At 41.2% G+C, this 18829-nt stretch overlaps 1 protein-coding gene across 1 annotated transcript in view; it reads left to right on the forward strand.

Annotated features, from left to right (window-relative positions):
• CENPP (centromere protein P) overlaps positions 1-18829 on the forward strand; it is a 384243-nt gene that overhangs the window by 149755 nt on the left and 215659 nt on the right. The window lies entirely within an intron of this gene.

Consider the following 18829-nt stretch of genomic DNA (forward strand, 5'->3'; position numbering starts at 1 on the left):
TATTGTAGAAAATGTTCTGATTTCTCTGAGCTGTCTCTCCTGAAGAGTAGCAATTGACTGCCTAAATGCTATGATCTTATGTTAAGGTTTTCATATTTTAAACAGAATTAACTTGTGTCTCTTGGCAGTAAACTTTGAGTTCATTTTTTGGGAGAGTCTTTCAAGTTGCGTAAACTAATAAGGTAAAATGAATCCTGGAATTTGTTTTGCTTCTATTCCCCTTCAAAATAGTGTTTTCCTTTAGGTTTTTATAAATTCACAATATTTATTTTGTTATACTTCATATTTTTAAAAAGTTCACAGTATTTCAAGTGATGCTTTGGCAATATTGAAAAAAAATCTCATCTATTATTTGAGACACTGGTATGCAAAACATGGCAGACTATATTTGGGCCAAGATCTCATCTTGTTACTGATCTTTTCCATATGTTTCTTTTTTAGTCTTTGTTCTTAAACCTTAGGTTTCCACACTAAGAAACAGAGAACAAATCTGTGTACTTTATCCAAAAATAATTTTATATCCCCTCATAGTTATTTATCAAGATAGCTCAAATTAAAGTGTCTAGGAAATTTAAGTGGGGTTGATGCTTTTCAGAAGGTTTAGGTTTGGCAGTGGTGCGCAGGGATGGGTGTGTGGCGCAGAGTGGTGGGAAGGGTGGTTCAAGCCACACTTTAGAAGAAAAGCAGAAGCTGTGATTGTGGAAGTTCCCTGCTTTAGTTAGGTGGTTATAATTGAAGCAATTGAGAGAAGTCAATTGAATTGGTGAAAAGTCTAAATTATATTCTATAATTATAATTCGATTGAAATCAATACAGTATCTCAAGCGTAAATAACGTATTGCTGGATAGGAAAAGCCTGACTGAGACCTGCTTGATTATGGTAATAAGAATAAAGATTTTTCATTTACTTAATAATTTAGCTTATATTTATTGAGCACCAACTCTGAATGGTAGTTTTAGGGTCTGGGGACCAAGCAGTAAAAGTCCCTGTTGTCATGGAAGAGGAAGACAGAAAATAAACATATGAAGTGGTGTGAAGTGCGATAGAGAAGAATAAAGCAAGGGAGATGGATAAAAACGAATGAGCACAGGGGTTCAGGTCAACAGTTCTGGCACTGCTGTGATATGTCTGGAACAAAAGGGTTACATAACTGTGGCCAGAGCGAGGTCCATGTATCTCACTGCTGCAGGAGCATTACAGATGAGCATGGGGAGGTGGTGGGAACAATCCATGTGGTGATGAATCGGAGCTGGAAACATCAGTATGAACTCCTGTTCAGCTTCATTTACATACAGGTGGCTACATCTAGAAATGTTTACAGATGTGTACATGGATACATGGGCCAGAGTACACACATCTGTCTCCTGACACTGCCAGCTGAGACGGCCTAGAAGCAGTGACACTCTCTCAGCAGCAAACACCCAGATCTTGGTTTCTATTACCATTCTCCAATAAAAGAGACCAGGGATCTTTGGAGAAATGGCTGATTCCAGGCCTAGGTCAGGGAATATACAGGATGACCTGGAGCACCTTGCAGTACCAGAAAGTAAGGAAGTACTAAGAAATGAAGAGATAAGAGAAATCTGTAACTTCTGCTCAGTTTCACTATGAATCTAAAACTGCTCTAAAAATGAAATCTATTGATAAGTTCTGAAGAGGGAACTTACCATTTTAAATAGTTTAGCAAAGACCTACATATAGTGAGGGAGCAAGCCAAGTTGATATAAGAGGGGCAAAAGATGCCATGGTTGGGGCCAGGTGATCTAGGTGGAGGTGTGAGGTTATCCTCATAGAGGCATCTGAGGCCACCAAAAACAACATATGCTTCTGACATGCTTGGAAGTCTCATCCTCCCAACATTCTAAATCAAATCATGTTTAGGAGACAGATATGACATTTAGTTGGTGAGCTGCTTCTGTCAGAAAGACCACATAGGCAGCCCTACAGAAATAGTCCAAAGCCTGGACATCACATGTGCCCAGCAGACAGTGCCCACCTTTGTGCACCTGCCTCCACAGGGCTGTGAGGAGCTCACACCCCTGAATGCATGACTAACTTCTATTTTCCTCATTATTTACTCTTCCCATAAAATGGTGCCCCCATTCCAACCTAACCTACTCTTTATGCAAGCCAGAATCTTGGAAGTTCTCTAAATCAGTGCATTACAAAATGTGGAGGGGAATTCATTAGTATACAAATTGCTAGGGTCGCTGCCTTAAAAATTCAGGCTCTAGCATCTTCATACGTAGACCTGCAAAATTAGAACCTCTGAGTGTGGGCCTAGGAACATACATACATACATATATATTTTTATTTTTATTTTTTAATATGTTTTATTGATTTTGCTGTTACAGTTGTCCCAATTTCTTTTCCCTCTGCTCCCCTCCACCCAGTGACCCCATCCACTTGTCCCCCCTCTTAGTCCATGCCCATTGGTTGTGCATATAGTTATTCTCAACATCTTCCTGTCTACTCCACTCTTTCCTACTATGCTTCTTAATTCCTGCATCATCTCCCTCCCTTTCCCCCCTTCCCGCTCGCTCCCCACTGACCTCCCCCCTATATGTTCCCCATACCTATAATTCTATTCCCGCTCTCATTGCCTACTTAGTTTGCCTTTGTTTCGATTCCCTAGCCTCTGTTGTTGGTTGTTTTGATACAGTTTTCATTTTAATGTTCATAGTTTTGATCCTCCTTCTAAACAAGTCCCTTTAACTTCTCACATAACAATGGTTTGGATCTAATGAATTCCTTCAGTTTTACTTTGTCCTGGAAGCACTTTCTCTGCCCTTTTATTTTGAATGATAGCTTCACTGGATAGAGTAATCGTGGTTGTAGGTTTTTGCTTTGCATTACTTTGAATATTTCTTGCCAGTCCCTTCTTGCCTGCAGTCTCCTTTGAGAAATCAGCTGATAGTCTAATTGGGACCCCTTTATACATAATTTTTTTTCTCTCTTCCTGCTTTTAAGATTCTTTATTTTTAATTTTTGACATTTTGATTATAATGTGTCCTGGTGTGGTTCTCCCTGGGTCCAGTTTTTCTGGAACTCTGTGCTTCCTGGACCTGTAAGTCTATTGCCTTCCCCAAGTTAGGGAAGTTCTGCTTCATTATTTTTTCACATAATTTTTCAATTTCTAGTTCTTCTTCACCCTTCTAGCAACCCTATAATTCAGATGTTTGCTTGCTTATAGTTGTCCCAGAGGTTTCTGAGCTTCTCCTCATTCTTCTCACTTTTCGTTTCCTCTTACTGCACTGGTTGACTGTTTGTTCCTTCCCTATGTTCTGATTTGTTGATTTGATTCCTGGTTTTCCTTCCCTCACCACTTGTCTCATATGTATTTTTGTTCATTTCAGCAGGACTAGCCTTTATTCCTTCCCCTTCTTAAGTCCTGCTGTTATTTCTGTAAGCTGTCTTATAACTATAGCTCTAGACTGAACCTCAGAAAGGTTATCTATCTGTTCATCTGTTAATTCATGTATCAGCTGCGTGATTGGGATCTCTTATCATTATCCCTGCCATCCTGGCAGTATTTTGCTTCCTGGGCGGGCTGACAGACCTCCTATGCTATAGGGGGCGGAGCCCTGTGCGCTCATCACTCCTAGCGACCCTTCTCACCACACTGTGGCGCTTTGGGTTGGGGCAGGGGTCCAAGATGGATTCCTGCTGTTCACTCTCCGCTGAGAGACCAGGAGCCTCCTCCTCCGTCCCCACGCCCTCTGGACCTCACAGTCTGAGGCAATGGGGGTCTACCTTCCCTAGTGTTGGAATCGCGAGCTGACGGGTTTGGTCTGCAGCTAGAGGTGCTCCCCAGGTGCTTCTTGCCTTGCCTTAAATACGGGTGCCTGTGCTTTCTGCAGTCCCGCCTCTGGTCGCTGCTACTGCCACCGCCAGCGTAGCTTGACCTCTCCACCCCAGCTTCGCCCCTCCTACCCATCCGAACGAGCACCACTTGTTTATAACTTCATATGTTGGACTTCAATGTAGCTTTATTTTCTGGAACTTCTGGTTATTTCTGGTTTTGCGGTAGTTGTAGTCCTTCTTAGTTGTGGAGGGAGATGGACTGTGCCGTCTAGGCCTCCATCTTGGCTGGAAGTCTTGAAACTCATATTTTTAAAAAGTGTTCCAGGTTTTATGGAAACTTGAGAACCACTGATCTAAATTACCTTCTGTTCCTCACTTCCAAATTTTATCTATTACTGAGTCCTTTGTGTCCCAGCACCTAAATAACTTTTTAGTGTTTGTCTGTACCTCTTTGTATCCACTGCCAAGAGACCGACGTCTCTCACCCAGATGTTTTCAGTAGTATCTTGACTGGCCTCCTAGGGCTCACACATCTCCTTTTCCAATCCGTTTTCACCATCTTCGATATAAAGATAAATCTTAACTTTACAATGCTTCTGCTTAAAATCCTCCAGTGGTACATGATATTTTAAAATAAATTCTAAATATGACCTTCATGTCTGACAGCCTACCATTTGCTCATTCTTAGACAGTTGACTTGTGTTTTTGCGTTGTACCCACACTAACCCTCAAGCTGCCCTGCTGCTTGCGCACTAATACCTAGGCATGTGCTTTTGCCTCTGCTTGCAATGTTTTGTAATTATTTGTCTGATTTCTTCTTTCCACCTGGACTCCCTTGTAGGGGCTGCCATGTCCCCAAATTACCTTTACATAATGGATGCTCAGTAAATATTATTTGATGAGTGAATGAATGAATGAATCCTCAATACCTTCTAAGGTTCTTCCCCTTCTCTATATTCTGAATATCTTTCTAACTTATTGCCCATTGGAGGGAAAGATGGTCCTGAAAAGCTGCTTTATACCATCCCAGAGATTAGTCCCCCTGCATGTTCTCTCTTTTTTTTTTAATGTGTTTTATTGATTATAATGTTACATTTGTCCCAATTTCCCTTCCCTCTGCTCTCCTCCACCCGGTGGCCCCCCTCCCTCCAGTTGTCCCCCCCTTTTAGACCATGTCCATTGTTTGTGCATATAGTTCTTCTCAACCTCTCTCTGTCTATTCCATTCCCTCCTACCATGATCCTTAATTCCTATATCATCTCCCTCCCTCTCCCCGTTCCCCCTCCCTGTTGACCTCCCCCCAATATGTTCCCCATACCTATAGTTCTTTTTCCACTCTCGTTGCCTGTTTAGTTTGCCTTTGTTTCAATTCCCTAGCTTCTGTTGTTGTTTCTTGTGATGCAGTTTTCATTTTAGATTTCATAGTTTTGATCCTCCTTTTTCTAAACCAGTCTCTTTAACATTTCATATAACAGTGGTTTGGATCTAATGAACTCTTTCAGTTTTGTTTTGTCCTGGAAACACTTTCTCTGCCCTTCTATTCTGAATGACAATTTCGCTGGATAGAGTATTCGTGGTTGTAGGTTTTGGATTTTCATTACTTTGAATATTTCTTGCCAGTCCCTTCTTGCCTGCAGGGTCTCCCTTGAGAAGTCAGCTGATAGCCTAATTGGGACCCCTTTGTACATGATTCTTTTCTTCTCTCTTGCTGCTTTTAAGATTCTCTCTCTATCTTTAACTTTTGACATTTTGATTATAATGTGTCTTGGAGTGGTTCTCCCTGGGTCCAGTTTTTTTGGAACTCTCTGTGCTTCCTGGACCTGTAAGTCTATTTCATTCCCCAAGTTTGGGAAGTTCTCCTTTATTATATTTTCACTTAATTTTTCAATTTCTAGTTCTTCTTCTTCGCCCTCTGGCAATCCGATAATCTGTATATTCGATCTCTTATAGCTGTCCCAGAGGTTTCTGATCCTCTCATCATTTTCCTTGCTTCCCGTTTCCTCTCTCTGCACTGGTTGACTGTTTGTTCCTTCTCTATGTTCTGGTTTGTTGATTTGAACTCTGGATTTCATTTCCTCACCATCTGTCTCATATGAGGTATTGTTCCTTTCAGTATGAGTGTTTTTCAATTCTTTCTCATCTTTTTCCAGATCTTTTGTTAATTCTGTAAGCCACCTGATAACAATGGCCCTGAACTGAGCCTCTGACAGGTTTCTTATTTGTTCATCTGTCAGGTTCTTCATCTGTTGCCTGGTGAGCTGCGCCACCGGGATTTCTATAGTTGTCTGCCTCATTTTGACAGATGCGTTTTGTTTTCTTGGGCCGGCTATAGGGGACAGTGCCTGTGTACTCATCACAACCCAGCTACCGGCGGTGGTCCAGCAACCTCTCTCGCTGCGCTGTGGCACTTTGTTGTCACTACCCAGCAACCAGTGGCGATCCGAAACCTATTTCGCAGCGATGTAGCGCTTTGTGTGGGGGCGGGGGTCCAAGATGGATTCACACAGTTATTCCGCTAGGAGACCGGGATCCGTCCTCCCGCCCTCTGGGCCTCACTGTTCGAGGTGATGTGGTGGCTGCTTTTCCCAGCGTTGGGGTTGCAAGCTGCTGGGGTTCGACTGCAGCTGGGATTGCTCTCCCTGCCGCTGTCCCTGGTGCTACCGCAAACAGCACCACCCCCTTTCACTCTTCCTACCTGCCCAAAGGGCGCTGCTGGTTTATAACTTCATACGTTGGGCTTCCGTGTACTTTTATTTTCTGGAATTTCTAATTATCTTTTGTTTTGAAGTAGTTATATTCCTCTCTAGTTGTAGAGGGAGACCGAGCGTGTCCATCTAAGCCTCCATCTTGGCCGGAAGTCCAGTAGTTCTTATCCTTAATGCAGCTTCTGGATCACATTTGGAGGTTTTGAAAGTTCAGGTCTGGGTGGAACACAGCCAATATTATGTGCAAATGACTTAAAAGGTTTAAAAGGTAAACACTGTTACCTCTACTCTATTTCTAGTAATAGTACTTCTGACAACCGATGTCTGGGTTTTTTCCCACCCCAGTCAATTATTGGAGACGAGCCAGATGTCCTTACAGTTTAATTCAATTATGATACTTTCTATCTAGAGTTAGCATCAGATCCCACAAGTAAAGGGCTCAGTTCCACAAGCCTGCCCCCAACTTTAAACATCAGTTGTAAGTAGTAGGTCTCTAGGTCATCCACAACTTCTGTCTGCAAATTGAGAGTTCCTGTGACTCACTCCTCAGACTATGTAATTTGCTATAACAGAACTCAGAGAAACACTTGGTATGTTTACCACTTGATTATCTAATAAAGCATGCGATAAAGGATACAGATTTACAGCCAGATGAAGAGCTACATGTAGTGAGTTCTAGAAAGATCCTGAGTGCAGGAGCTTCTGTACCTGTGGAACTGGGTTGGGTCAACCTCCTCCTGGATCATGGATCTGTTTAGTAACCTGGAGGCTCTCCGAACCCTATACATTAGAGGTCTTTATGGAGGCTTCATTATGTAGGCATGATGGATCATTAACTCAGTCTTCATCCCCTCTAATTCCCTGGATCATGGTGGTTGAAAGTTCCAGTCTTCTATTTATGGCTTAGTCTTTCCAGTGACCAGCTCTTTGTCAACCAAAGGGGTCCAAGACCAAATATTAGAACAAAAGAAGCTCTTAGTGCTCCTATCACTTATGGAATTATAAGATTTTAGTTCTGTGTCAGGAACAGAGGGCAGAGATTAAATATGTATATCTTATGTCACAAAGGTACACCATGAAAACTCACCCTGCAGCTTCTTTTCCCTGGCCACCTAGTTCCCATACCAACAGCCTCTGCTAAGGACCAATGCATTGCATGACTCCAGGGGACACATTCACTGCTGTTGAGACCTTTAGTAGAATACAGTGCCGTCAAATTTTTTGTGAAGCTTTTTAGAGATAGTTGATACATCTAAAAGCAAATCTGCTTATTTATTTATTTATTTAAAATTTTGTTTATTTTTAGAGAGAGGGGAAGGGAGGGAGAAAGAGAAGGAGAGAAACATCAATGTGTGGTTGACTCTCACACACTTCCAACTGGGGGCCTGGACTGCAACCCAGGCATGTGCTCTGACTGGGAATCGAACCAGTGACCCTTTGGTTCACAGGCCAGCATTCAATCCACTGAGCCACACCTATGATAGCTATTTAAAAATCATTTAAAAAAAATAATTCTTACATGACATATGAGTTGTTTCTAATCTTTTCCTAATATAAACATGACACAATAACTTTGTATATGTCACTGCACGCATATGCAAGTATATTTGAGGGATAAATCCATAAGCATGTCATTACCATCTGAACTGCTCTCCACAGAAGGCCCAAGGGCATCTGTTATAACCTCCTCAGTACAGTTTATAAAGTTTTTATCCTCCTCCTTTTAATTTCTTTTTTTTTAATTGTTGTTCTGTTACAGTTGTCCCATTTCCCCCCTGTTGCTCTTCCCTGTCCCATACCCGCAAACCCTGCCACAGTCAATCCCCTCCCTGTTGTCCATGTCCATGGGTCATTTATACTAGTTCCTTGACTAGACCCTTACCCTTCTTTTCCTCCTTCTCCGTGACCCCTGCTCTGGTCACTGTCAGTCTGTTCCTTGTTTCCATGCCTCTGGTTCTATTTTGCTCCTTTGTTTGTTTTGTTCATTAGGTTTCTGTATTAGGTGAGATCATATGGTATTTGTTTTTTACTGAGTAGCTTATTTCACAGGATAATACTCCCCAGGTCCATCCATGCTGTTTCAAAAGGTAGGCGTTCCTTCTTTCTTTCAGCTGCTTAGTATTCCATTGTGTAAATGTACCACAGTTTTTTGATCCACTCATCTACTGATGGGTTCTTAGGTTCTTTCCAGCACTTGGCTATTGTAAATAGAGCTGCTGTGAACATAGAGATGCATAGGTTCTTTTGAATTGGAGTTTCAGGATTCTTTGGGTATAATCCTAGCAGTGGAATTACTGGATCAAAAGGCAGTTCCATTTTTAGTTTTTTGAGGAAATTCCATACTATTTTCCATAATGGCTGCACTAATCTGTATACCTACCAACAGTGCACTAGGGTTCCCTTTTCTCCACATCCTCATCAGTACTTGTTTGTTGATTTGTTAATGATGGCCATTCAAGTTTTCATTCTTGCTGATCTGCTAGGTGAAATGGTATCATAGTTTGAGTTTTCATTTCTCTAACTGTGAGTCTGATTGTCTTGTCTCACATTTGCAGCCATGTACACTGATTTTTCTGAAGATATCTATATCTTTTACTTTTATTCCTATTATCTTGTAGATCTTTATTAGATTGACTTTTAGGGAAATAAGGCCTATGCTGCTATGACTGTTAGCTATTGTTCTCCAGTTTGTCATTTTTTTCTTTGACTTTGCTTTTAGCAGTTTTGCCATGAAAACTTTTAAGTTGTTTATATATTTCTATTTAAAGTCCTCCTGGCTTTTGCTACCTTCCCCAATTTTATATTGTCCGAAAAATTCTTCCACGGTTTCCACAATTTCTTCTAGAATTGTTATGGTTTCATTTTTTGCATTTAAATTTCTGATTTGTTAGAATTTGCACTACCTATTGTTTGGTTATCACCCTGAATATTTTTGCCGGTGGCTGTCTGGATGGACCAGCAGCATTAATTGAACATTTACCTGCCTTTGTCCAGACTGACACGCTGCTGTCACCATGCACTTACTGACTTGTTTCTTAGCATCCCATTCTTTCCCCTTCAGCTATCTGTCAGTTCTTGCACAAGTACCATGTAACTTTAATTATTGTAGCTTTTTGAATATCTGGTAGAGTTTGTTCCCCTCATCATGCTTCTTTTTCAGGGTTTGCCTGTTTCCACTTGCTGCTGCTGCTGATTTGTTTGATTTGACATGACCAATATATTTCCTTTTCTTAAAAGTTTTTCCATGTTAAAGTTATCTGTTTGTTTTATATTGTGGGTGATTTCCTAACTTCTGTTCTTCATCTTACTAAGTATTTTACGTGTGATAGACTCATTAATGATGTACTTCAGCTATGGGAAGAATAAATATCAATATATAAGATATCAAGATTATTGAAGCAAACATATACTTAAATCTATGTTAGGAAACAAGACGTTATTAATGCCTTTCAAGACCCTTCATTTTTTTCCCTTTCTTTATGACAACGAGAACCACTATTTGGTGTAATGTGTCTAATATTCTCTTGTATCCCATATACTACATATGTACGTATCTACCAACCACATAGTACTTAATTTATGCTGTTCAGTTTTATATGGATGATGTATAATACTACTGTAGATATTTTTGTATAATTTGCTTTTTTCCTTCAACAGTGTGTCTCCACCATTTCACTCTTGTATACTGTTCATACTATGGTGTGAAAATTCAGTAGTCCCTCTCTATATTGCGGTTCACTTATCGTGGCCTCACTGTATCGCGGGATTTTAAAATATATAGTTAATTATTTATCACAGATTTTTTGCTGTATCGTGGGATTTTGCAGTACTATATACATATGTTGTTAAAGTTACGTAGGTTTAAAAGTGTAGAATATGTTTAAGAACATAAACAGTGTTTGTAAAAGTGTGGAAAATGTTAATAAGGGAGTGGGAAAGGTTAATAAGGGACTGGGAACGGTTTATAAGTGTGTGGGAAGGGTTTATAAATCCTTAAAGTATATGTAAATACTAAAATAAATGTAAAGTTTCTGCTTCGCGGATTTTCACCTGTTGTAATACCCGCAATAAGTGAGGGAATACTGTACCAGCATTTATCTTTTTTCTTCTATGAAAAGACATTTAAATTTTTGCCATTTTGTTAGCTGTTATGAAAAGTAATCCCATGACTATTCTGGAGCATGTCTCTTGGGGACACTAGCATGGTTTCATTGGGCATACATATACCTAGGGGTCATTTCCTTGAATTTCACGAGATACCAGATTATGTTCTAAAGTAGTTATACCTATTAAGGGGGACTTCTGGTCAAGATGGAAGTGCAGGGAGACACACTTCACCTCAAGCACAACCATAAGAATGATCACAACTAACCTCAAAGCAAAAAACACCCAGAATTGCAAGAAAATTGAACTGTATGGAAGTACAACAACCAAGGATTTAAAGAAGCCATATTCACCCAGATGGGTAGGAGGGACAGAGCTGGGGAGCCAGGGTGGAGAGCACGTGTTGTGGTGGCAGTGAGGCAGCAGCAGTGATGTGGCAGGAGGAGTGGTTTCACATTCACATGTGGTGGACAAAAAAATGGGAGGGATACCTGGGGAATGAGCAATCCTAGCTCTAGGCCATACCACGCAACCAAGGATTCCATCACAGGGAAAATAAAGCCTCATAACTTCTGGCTGTGAAAACCAGTCGGGGTTGGGGTGATAGAAGACACTGCCAAACTCGAGGGAAGTCTGTTTAAAGGGCCCGCATGGTCCTAGACTGTATGCCAACACACCCATTCTGGGAACCACCTCCAGGGCAGCAGCTTAGAGGGGCGCCAGTTGCATACAGAAAGTGGGTGAAATGACTGGAAACAGGTGAGTGCTGAGCAAGCCTCTAGCAGCCAGACAAGCAGCATTGTGCTCTTTCTGACCTCTCTATCACACATAGAACCATGAAGCAGTGAAGCAGGTTGCTGTTCCCCATACAACATAACATGTGTGCCAAGGCAGGGAGTCAAAGCAGCTCTTCCTAATAAACAGAAACAAACACAGGAAGGCTGCAAAATTGAGGAGACAAAGAAATATGGCGTAAATAAAAAAACAGAACAAAACCCTAGAAAAAGAACTAAACAAAATGGAGATAGCCAACCTGTCAGATGCAGAGTTCAAAACACTGGTGATCAGGATACCCACAGAACTCACTGAGGGAAGAAATAAAGACTATACTAAATGAAATAAGGAAAAATACACAGGGAACCCGCAGGGAAGGGAAGGAATCCAGGGTTCAAATGAACAATTTGGAAATTAAGAACAAAATAAACAGTCAACCAGAACAAAATGAAGAAACAAGAATTCAAAAAAAAAAAAAAGAAAGAAAGAAGAAGGCTGAGGAACATCTCTAAAAGTGCCAACATACGAATCATAGGGATGCCAGAAGGAGAAGAGAAAGAGCAAGAAATTAAATTAAAAAAAAAAAAACCCATGAAAGAAAAATTCCTTAATTTGGCAACGGAAATAGACATACAAGTCTAGGAATCACAGAGAGTCCCAAACAAGTTGGACCCAAAGAGGACCACACCAAGACACATCATAATTAAAATGCCAAATATTAAAGAGAGACTCATAAAAGCAGCAAGAGAAAAACAGAGAGTTAGCAACAAAGGAGTTCCTGTAAGAATTATCAGCTGATTTCTTAAAAGAAACTTTGCAGGCAAGAAAGGACTGGCTAGAAGTATTCAAAGTGATGAAAGCAAGGACCTACAGCCAACGATATCTATCTAGCAAAGCTATTATTTAGAATGAAAGGGCAGATAAAGTGCTTCCTAGACAAGGTGAAACTAAAGGAGTTCACCATCACCAAACCCTTATTATATGAAATGTTAAAGGGATACATTTAAGAAAAGAAAAAGATCGAAACCCCGAACATTATAATGACAACAAACTCACAACTATCAACAACTGAATCTAAAAAATAAAAATGCAAACAAACTAAGGAGACAACTAGAACAGGCACAGATTCATAGATATGGAGATCATTTGGAGGGTTATCAATGAGGAGAGGGAGGGGCGAGAATGGGTAAAAGGTATAGGGTTTAAGGAGCATAATTGGTAGGACAAAATAGACAGCCAGATATTAAGAATATTAGAGGAAATGGTGAAGCCAAAGAACTTATAGGCACAACCCATGGACATGAACTAAGGGTGGAGGAGTATTGAAGGGAAGGGGTGTACTGGGTGGAGGGGAGTAAAGGGGGAAAATTAGGACAGAACGACGTTCTAAGATAATATATACAGTTAAAAAATACTTGTCTTCTGGACTTTTTAGCCAAGATGGAGGCGTAAACAGACACGCTGCTTTTCCCTCCACAACTAAGAAGGAATACAGCTACCTTAAAACTAGAAACAACCAGAAGTTCCAGAACATCAAACTCATAAAAGTCCAGCAAAGAAAGATATAAAGGAGAAATACACATCCAGACAGGTAGGAGAGGCGGACCCAGGGCAGAGAGGATGTGGTGTGTGGCAGCGGCGGCAGTAGCGGTAGCGGCAAGCTGGCAAGTCACACGTGTTAAAAAGTTGGGAGGCACACCTGGGTAGCCTGCCCAGCTCCTCACCGGACCACGCAGCTCTGTGGAAAATCAAGCCTCATTGCTTCTGACTGTGCAGACCAGTGGGGGTTTAGGTGGAAGCAGAAACTGCCGGTCTCTCAGCAGAGTCTGCTTGTTTAAAGGGCCCTCACGGTCATAGAACATCCACAAACCCACCCACGCTGGGAACGATGGCCAGGGCAGCAGCTAGAGGGGCGCCAGTCCAGTGCGAAAGTGGGAGAGGTGCCTGGAAAAGGGGCGAGTGCTGGGCAGGGGGCATTGTTCCCTCTCGGACCTCTCCCTCACATACAATGCCACAACGTGGTGAAACGGGTTGCCTTGTCTGACGAATTCCTAAGGCTTCGCCCCTTACAACATAACAGGACCCACAGCTCTACTTGGGATGTGGAAGCAAACAAACACAGGAGCCTGTCAGTATGAGGAGACAGAGAAGTATGGCCCAAAAGGGAGAACAGATCAAGGTTGCAGTGGGAGAACTAAGCGACAAGAAGATAGCCAACCTAACAGATGAGGAGATAGACAACCTAACAGACACAGGATTCAAAACACTGGTGATAAAGATAGTCACAGGCTTGACAGATATGCTTGAGAAGAAGTGAAGTCTCTGCTAAGTGAAACGAAGGAAAATCTACACAAAACCAATGGTGGAGGGAAGGAAACAGGCGTTCAAATCAATGATTTGGAACCTAAGGAAGAAGAAAACAGTCAACCAGTGCAAGAGGAAGCAAGAATTGAAAAAAGTGAGGAAAACTTCCATAATTTTGCGAAGGAGATGGACATACAAGTCCGGATGCACGGAGCATCCCGGACGAGCTGTACTCAGAGTTGACCACATCAGGACACATCATGATTGAGATGCCAAAGGTGAAAGATAAAGAGAGAGTCCTGGGAGCAGCAAGAGAGAGGCGGAGAGTTGCCTACATTGGGTGCCTATAGGACTATCAGCTGATTTCTCAGAGGACACTTTGCAGGCAGAAAGGGACTGGCAAGCAGTATTCAATGTGATGAAAGACAACCTGCAACCAGAATTACTCTATCACCAAGCCATTATTACATGAAATGTCAAAGGGACTTACTTTAGAAAAAGAAGATCTAAACTATGAACACTAAAATGACAACAAACTCACAACTATCAACAACTGAATCTAAAAAATAAAAACAAAATCCAACTAAGCAAACCAGAATAGGAACAGAATCATAGATATGGGGATCATTTGGAGGGTTATCAGCTGGGATGGAGGAGGGGGAGAAATGGGGATATGGTGCAGGGATTCAGAAGCATAATCGGTTGGTACAAAATAGACAGGGAAGTTAAGAATAATATAGGAAAGGGTGAAGCCAAAGAACTTATATGCACGACCCATGGACATGAAGTAAGGGGGGGTGGGATTGCTGGAGGGAAGGAGGCTACTGGGCAGAGGGGAACAAAGAGGAAAAAATTGGACCTACTTTAACAACATAATCAATAGAATATACTTAAAAAATACTTGTCTTCATAATCCATACAGTGTTTCTTTTGCATTGATTGGGACTGAGTACAAAGCAATAGTATTTTCGGACCCAGGGAAGGATGAGTGATAAGATGTGTTTACTTTGGCCAAATTAGTAGACAAATAGTCTTTTTTGTTATGGAGGAAGGTGGGATATATGGACTCGGGAAGCAGAATTTTATTATGTTTATTTAGATTAATAGTTATTAAGAAATTTTATTTAAAAAAATTGAGGAGAGCATTGTACTGCTGGTGGTAAAGTTCTGGCTCAGAGGAATATATCTTATTGGTGGATTGAGTAAATGAATGAATGTTTGCAGGGGAAGTGGAAGTATAGACTAGAAAGGGACATGGAAGAACATTTTGGGTTGATGGAACTATTTTATACCTTGATCTGCTTTGCACATATATGCATAACTCATAGACACAGATAGCAATTTGGGAACAGCCAGAGGGAAGGAGGGGAAGGATGGGTGGGGTCAGGGAAAAGGTGGAATTGGGACAACTGTAATAGTGTCAACAATAAATTAATTTTAAAAAAATAGCAGTGGGAGTATAAATGAATGAGATTGTCTATGAGTTGATAATTTTTGAATCTGAGTGAGAAATACATGGAAGTTCATTATATCAATTTGTCTACTTGAGCTTCTGTGTAAATTTTCCTTTATAAAAGGATGTTTCCTGTAAAAAAATGGAATTCTGAAGAATTCCGGACAAGATGAATGCCTAGACAGACATGCTGGGTCTCCCTCCACAGCTAAGAAGGAATACAGCTACCTCAAAACTAGAGACAACCAGAAGTTCCAGAAAATCAAGCTGCATGGAAGTCCAACAAACAAAGAAATAAAGAAATACTCATCCAGACAGGTAGGAGGGGCGGAACCCAGGCAAAGAGGATGCAGTGTGGTGGTGGTGGTGGTGGTGGCAGCAGCGGCATGCCGTTGGAAATCACAGTCACACGTTTTAAAAAGTAGGGAGAGACACCTGGGGAGCGCTTCCAGCTCCTCACCAGACTGCACAGGTCACGGTCCCAGTGCCCTGGAAAATCAAGCCTCATTGGTTCTGACTGTGCAAAGCAGTGGGGATTGGGGCGGAGGAAGAAACTGCCAGTCTCTCAGCAGAGTCCACTTGTTTAAAGGACCCCCAGAGTCCTAGAACATCCGCAGACCCACCCACTCAGGGAACAACAGCCAGGGCAACAGCTAGAAGGACACCAGTTCCATACGAAAGTGGGAGAAGTACCTGGAAAAGGGGGAGTGCGAAGTAAGCGGCATTGTTCCCTCTCAGATCCCTCCCGCATATATATCGCCACAACGTGGTGAAACGAGTTGCTCTGTACTGATGAATACCTAAGGCTCCACCCTTACAACATAACAGGAGTGATAGCTCTACCTAAGAAAGAGGCAAACGAACACAGGGGCTTGTGAAGATGAGACAGAGAGGTATGGCCCAAAAGGGGCAATGGATCAACGTTCCACTGGGAGAACTAAGCGATGAGGAGATAGCTAACCTTACAGATGAGGAGATAGCCAACCTAACAGATGCAAAATTCAAAACACTGGTGATAAAGATTTGCTTGAGTATGGCACATGCATCAGGGAAGAAATGAAGGCTATGCTAAGTGAAACGAAGGAAAATCCACACAAAACCGATGGTGAAGGGAAGGAAACCGGGGTTCAGATTGATGATTTGGAATATAAGGAAGAAAAAAGTCAACCAGTACACAATGAGGAAACAAGAATTGAAAAAATGAGAGGTTTTGGAACCTCTGGGACTACTTTAAATGTGCCAACATCTGAATCATAGGAGTGCCAGGAGGAGAAGAGGAAGAACAAGAAATTGAAAGCTTATGTGAAAAAATAATGAAGGAGAACTTACCAAATTTGGCAAAGGAAATTGACATACAAGTCCAGGAAGCACAGAGAGTCCCAAACAAGCTAGACCCAAGGAAGAACCACACCAAGACACATCGCAATTAAAATGTCAAAAGTGAAAGATAAAGAGAGAATCTTAAAAGCCAAAAGAGAAAAGCAGAGAGTTAACTACAAAGGGGTGCCTATAAGACTATCAGCTGATTTTTCGAAAGAGACTTTGCAGGTAAGAAGGGACCTGCAAGAAGTATTCACTGTGTTGAAAAGCAAGGACCTACAACCAAGATTACTCTATCCAGCAAAGCTATCATTTAGAATGGAAGGGCAGACGAAGTGCTTCCCAGACAAGGTAAAGCTAAAAGAGTTCATTATCACCAAGCCATTATTACAGTAGTCCCTCACTATATCACGGTTCACTTATCGCGGCCTCACTATATCGCGGGATTTTAAAAAATATTATACTTAATTATTTATCGCGGATTTTTTGCTATGTCGCGGGATTTTGCGGTACTGTATACATATGTTGTTAAAGTTACGTAGATTTAAGAGTGTAGAATAAATGTAAGGTTCCTACTTTGCGGGGTGGTCTGGAACGTAATACCTGCAATAAATGAGGGAATACTGTACATGAAATGTTAAAGGGACTTGTTTAAGAAAAAGAAGATCAAAACAATGAACATTAAAATAACAACAAATTCACAACTATCAAAACTGAATCTAAAAACTAAAAACACAATCCAACTAAGCAAACCAGAATAGGAACAGAATCATAGGCATGGGAATCATTTGGAGGGTTATCAGCTGGGATGGGGAAGTGGGAGAAATGGGGAGATGGTGCAGGGATTAAGAAACATTATTGGTTGGTACAAAATAGGTGGAAGTTAAGAATAATATAGGAAAGGGTGAAACCAAAGAACTTATATGTGCAACCCATGGATATGAACTAAGGGAGTTGGGATTGCTGGGGGAAGAAGGGTACTGGGTAGAGGGGAGCAAAGGGGAAAAAATTTGGAACTATTGTAACAACATAATCAATCAAATATACTTTTTAAAAAAAGGAAGTTTCCAGTATTCAACCTGCAAGTCTTAATATCAGGACTCCATATGATGGGTGTGTCCTGTGTGTAAAGTGGGGGAATGGCACGTGCTTTTGGTCTTTATCCTGATTTTTTCTGTTTTTCTGCCTCTCCAGTATCTGTAAGCTCTTCCCCTCTCTATGGAAGAACTCATTTTAAAGCAGTTCTCTTTAGTCTGTGGTACTGTTTCACCAGGAGAGAGATGCCACTGCTGGGAATGCTTACCTCATTACAGCACTAGTCAGAGCTGATTAGTTGGGAGGATCTGTTTCAAAGTTCCCCAGAAACTGTGATAAATTTCTTCAGTAAAACTGAATCATTGAGGGGAAATACCGTTTCTGCTATGTCTGACTAATGCTCAGCACACAGTAGGTCTCCATAGGGCGAATGTAGTCTGGGAAAGCTGGAGAACATGGTAGACTGCTAGAATGGAAAAAGCAGTTTAGGATAAAGACATACATTCTTAGGGTAAAGAAAAGTTCGTTGTTTCCCTTCACATGTTTGAATGCAGATGCATCTATGGAGCCAACGTAGTGTGGTAGCCATTGGTGAAGGGAGAAAGGAGAGGATGCAGAGATGACTAAAACACATTGCTTACAAAGGAGATGTCTATGAGTCTGCTAGAGATGGTTAAAGAAAAGACTAATGTATAAGTAGCTATAATAAATTAGGGTGTGATAAGTGCAAAAAAAAAAATCAGGAGGGAGGGGATGAGAAACCACATTTGTTTATGAGAGAATCAGGAAGAATAGCTGAGATGGATGACTTTTAATTTGGACATTTGAGGTTGGGTAAGATTTTGCTCATGCAAAGGATGTGTGAACAAAACCAGAGAAGCCAGAAAACACAGAGTATGTTTGAGAAACAGCAAGTAGTCTTGAGCTGGAGCATAAAAACATGTCAACATGAAAGAAAAAGCTCAAAAATCATTATTCGAAAGTAGCTTATATAGATAGTCTTGAAGGACAGGTTAAGAAGGTTTTGTAATTTTGCAGTGAATGGGAACTGTTACAGGCTTTCAATGAATAATCAATCCAGATAGCATGCAGTCAGAGCTGGACTGGCAAAATGTGACCACGAACTTGTTTTGATACTTTTAACTGGCAAATAAAGTGATTGTGATATAGTGAATGAGAATGAAAATGAGGGAATGTATGCAAGCAGTATGGGAGTTAGGACAGAATGTGGCACCAGGACAGCTGTGAAGGAACAAGAGGGTCAGGAATAAACCTGAACAACTGTTGTAAAGAGAAGGTCAGGAGAGACAATGTTTGTTTGAAGGAAAT

This window comes from Furipterus horrens, unplaced genomic scaffold (genome assembly GCF_987537825.1).
Source record: "Furipterus horrens unplaced genomic scaffold, mFurHor1.1.pri manual_scaffold_4, whole genome shotgun sequence".
NCBI lineage: Eukaryota > Metazoa > Chordata > Mammalia > Chiroptera > Furipteridae > Furipterus > Furipterus horrens.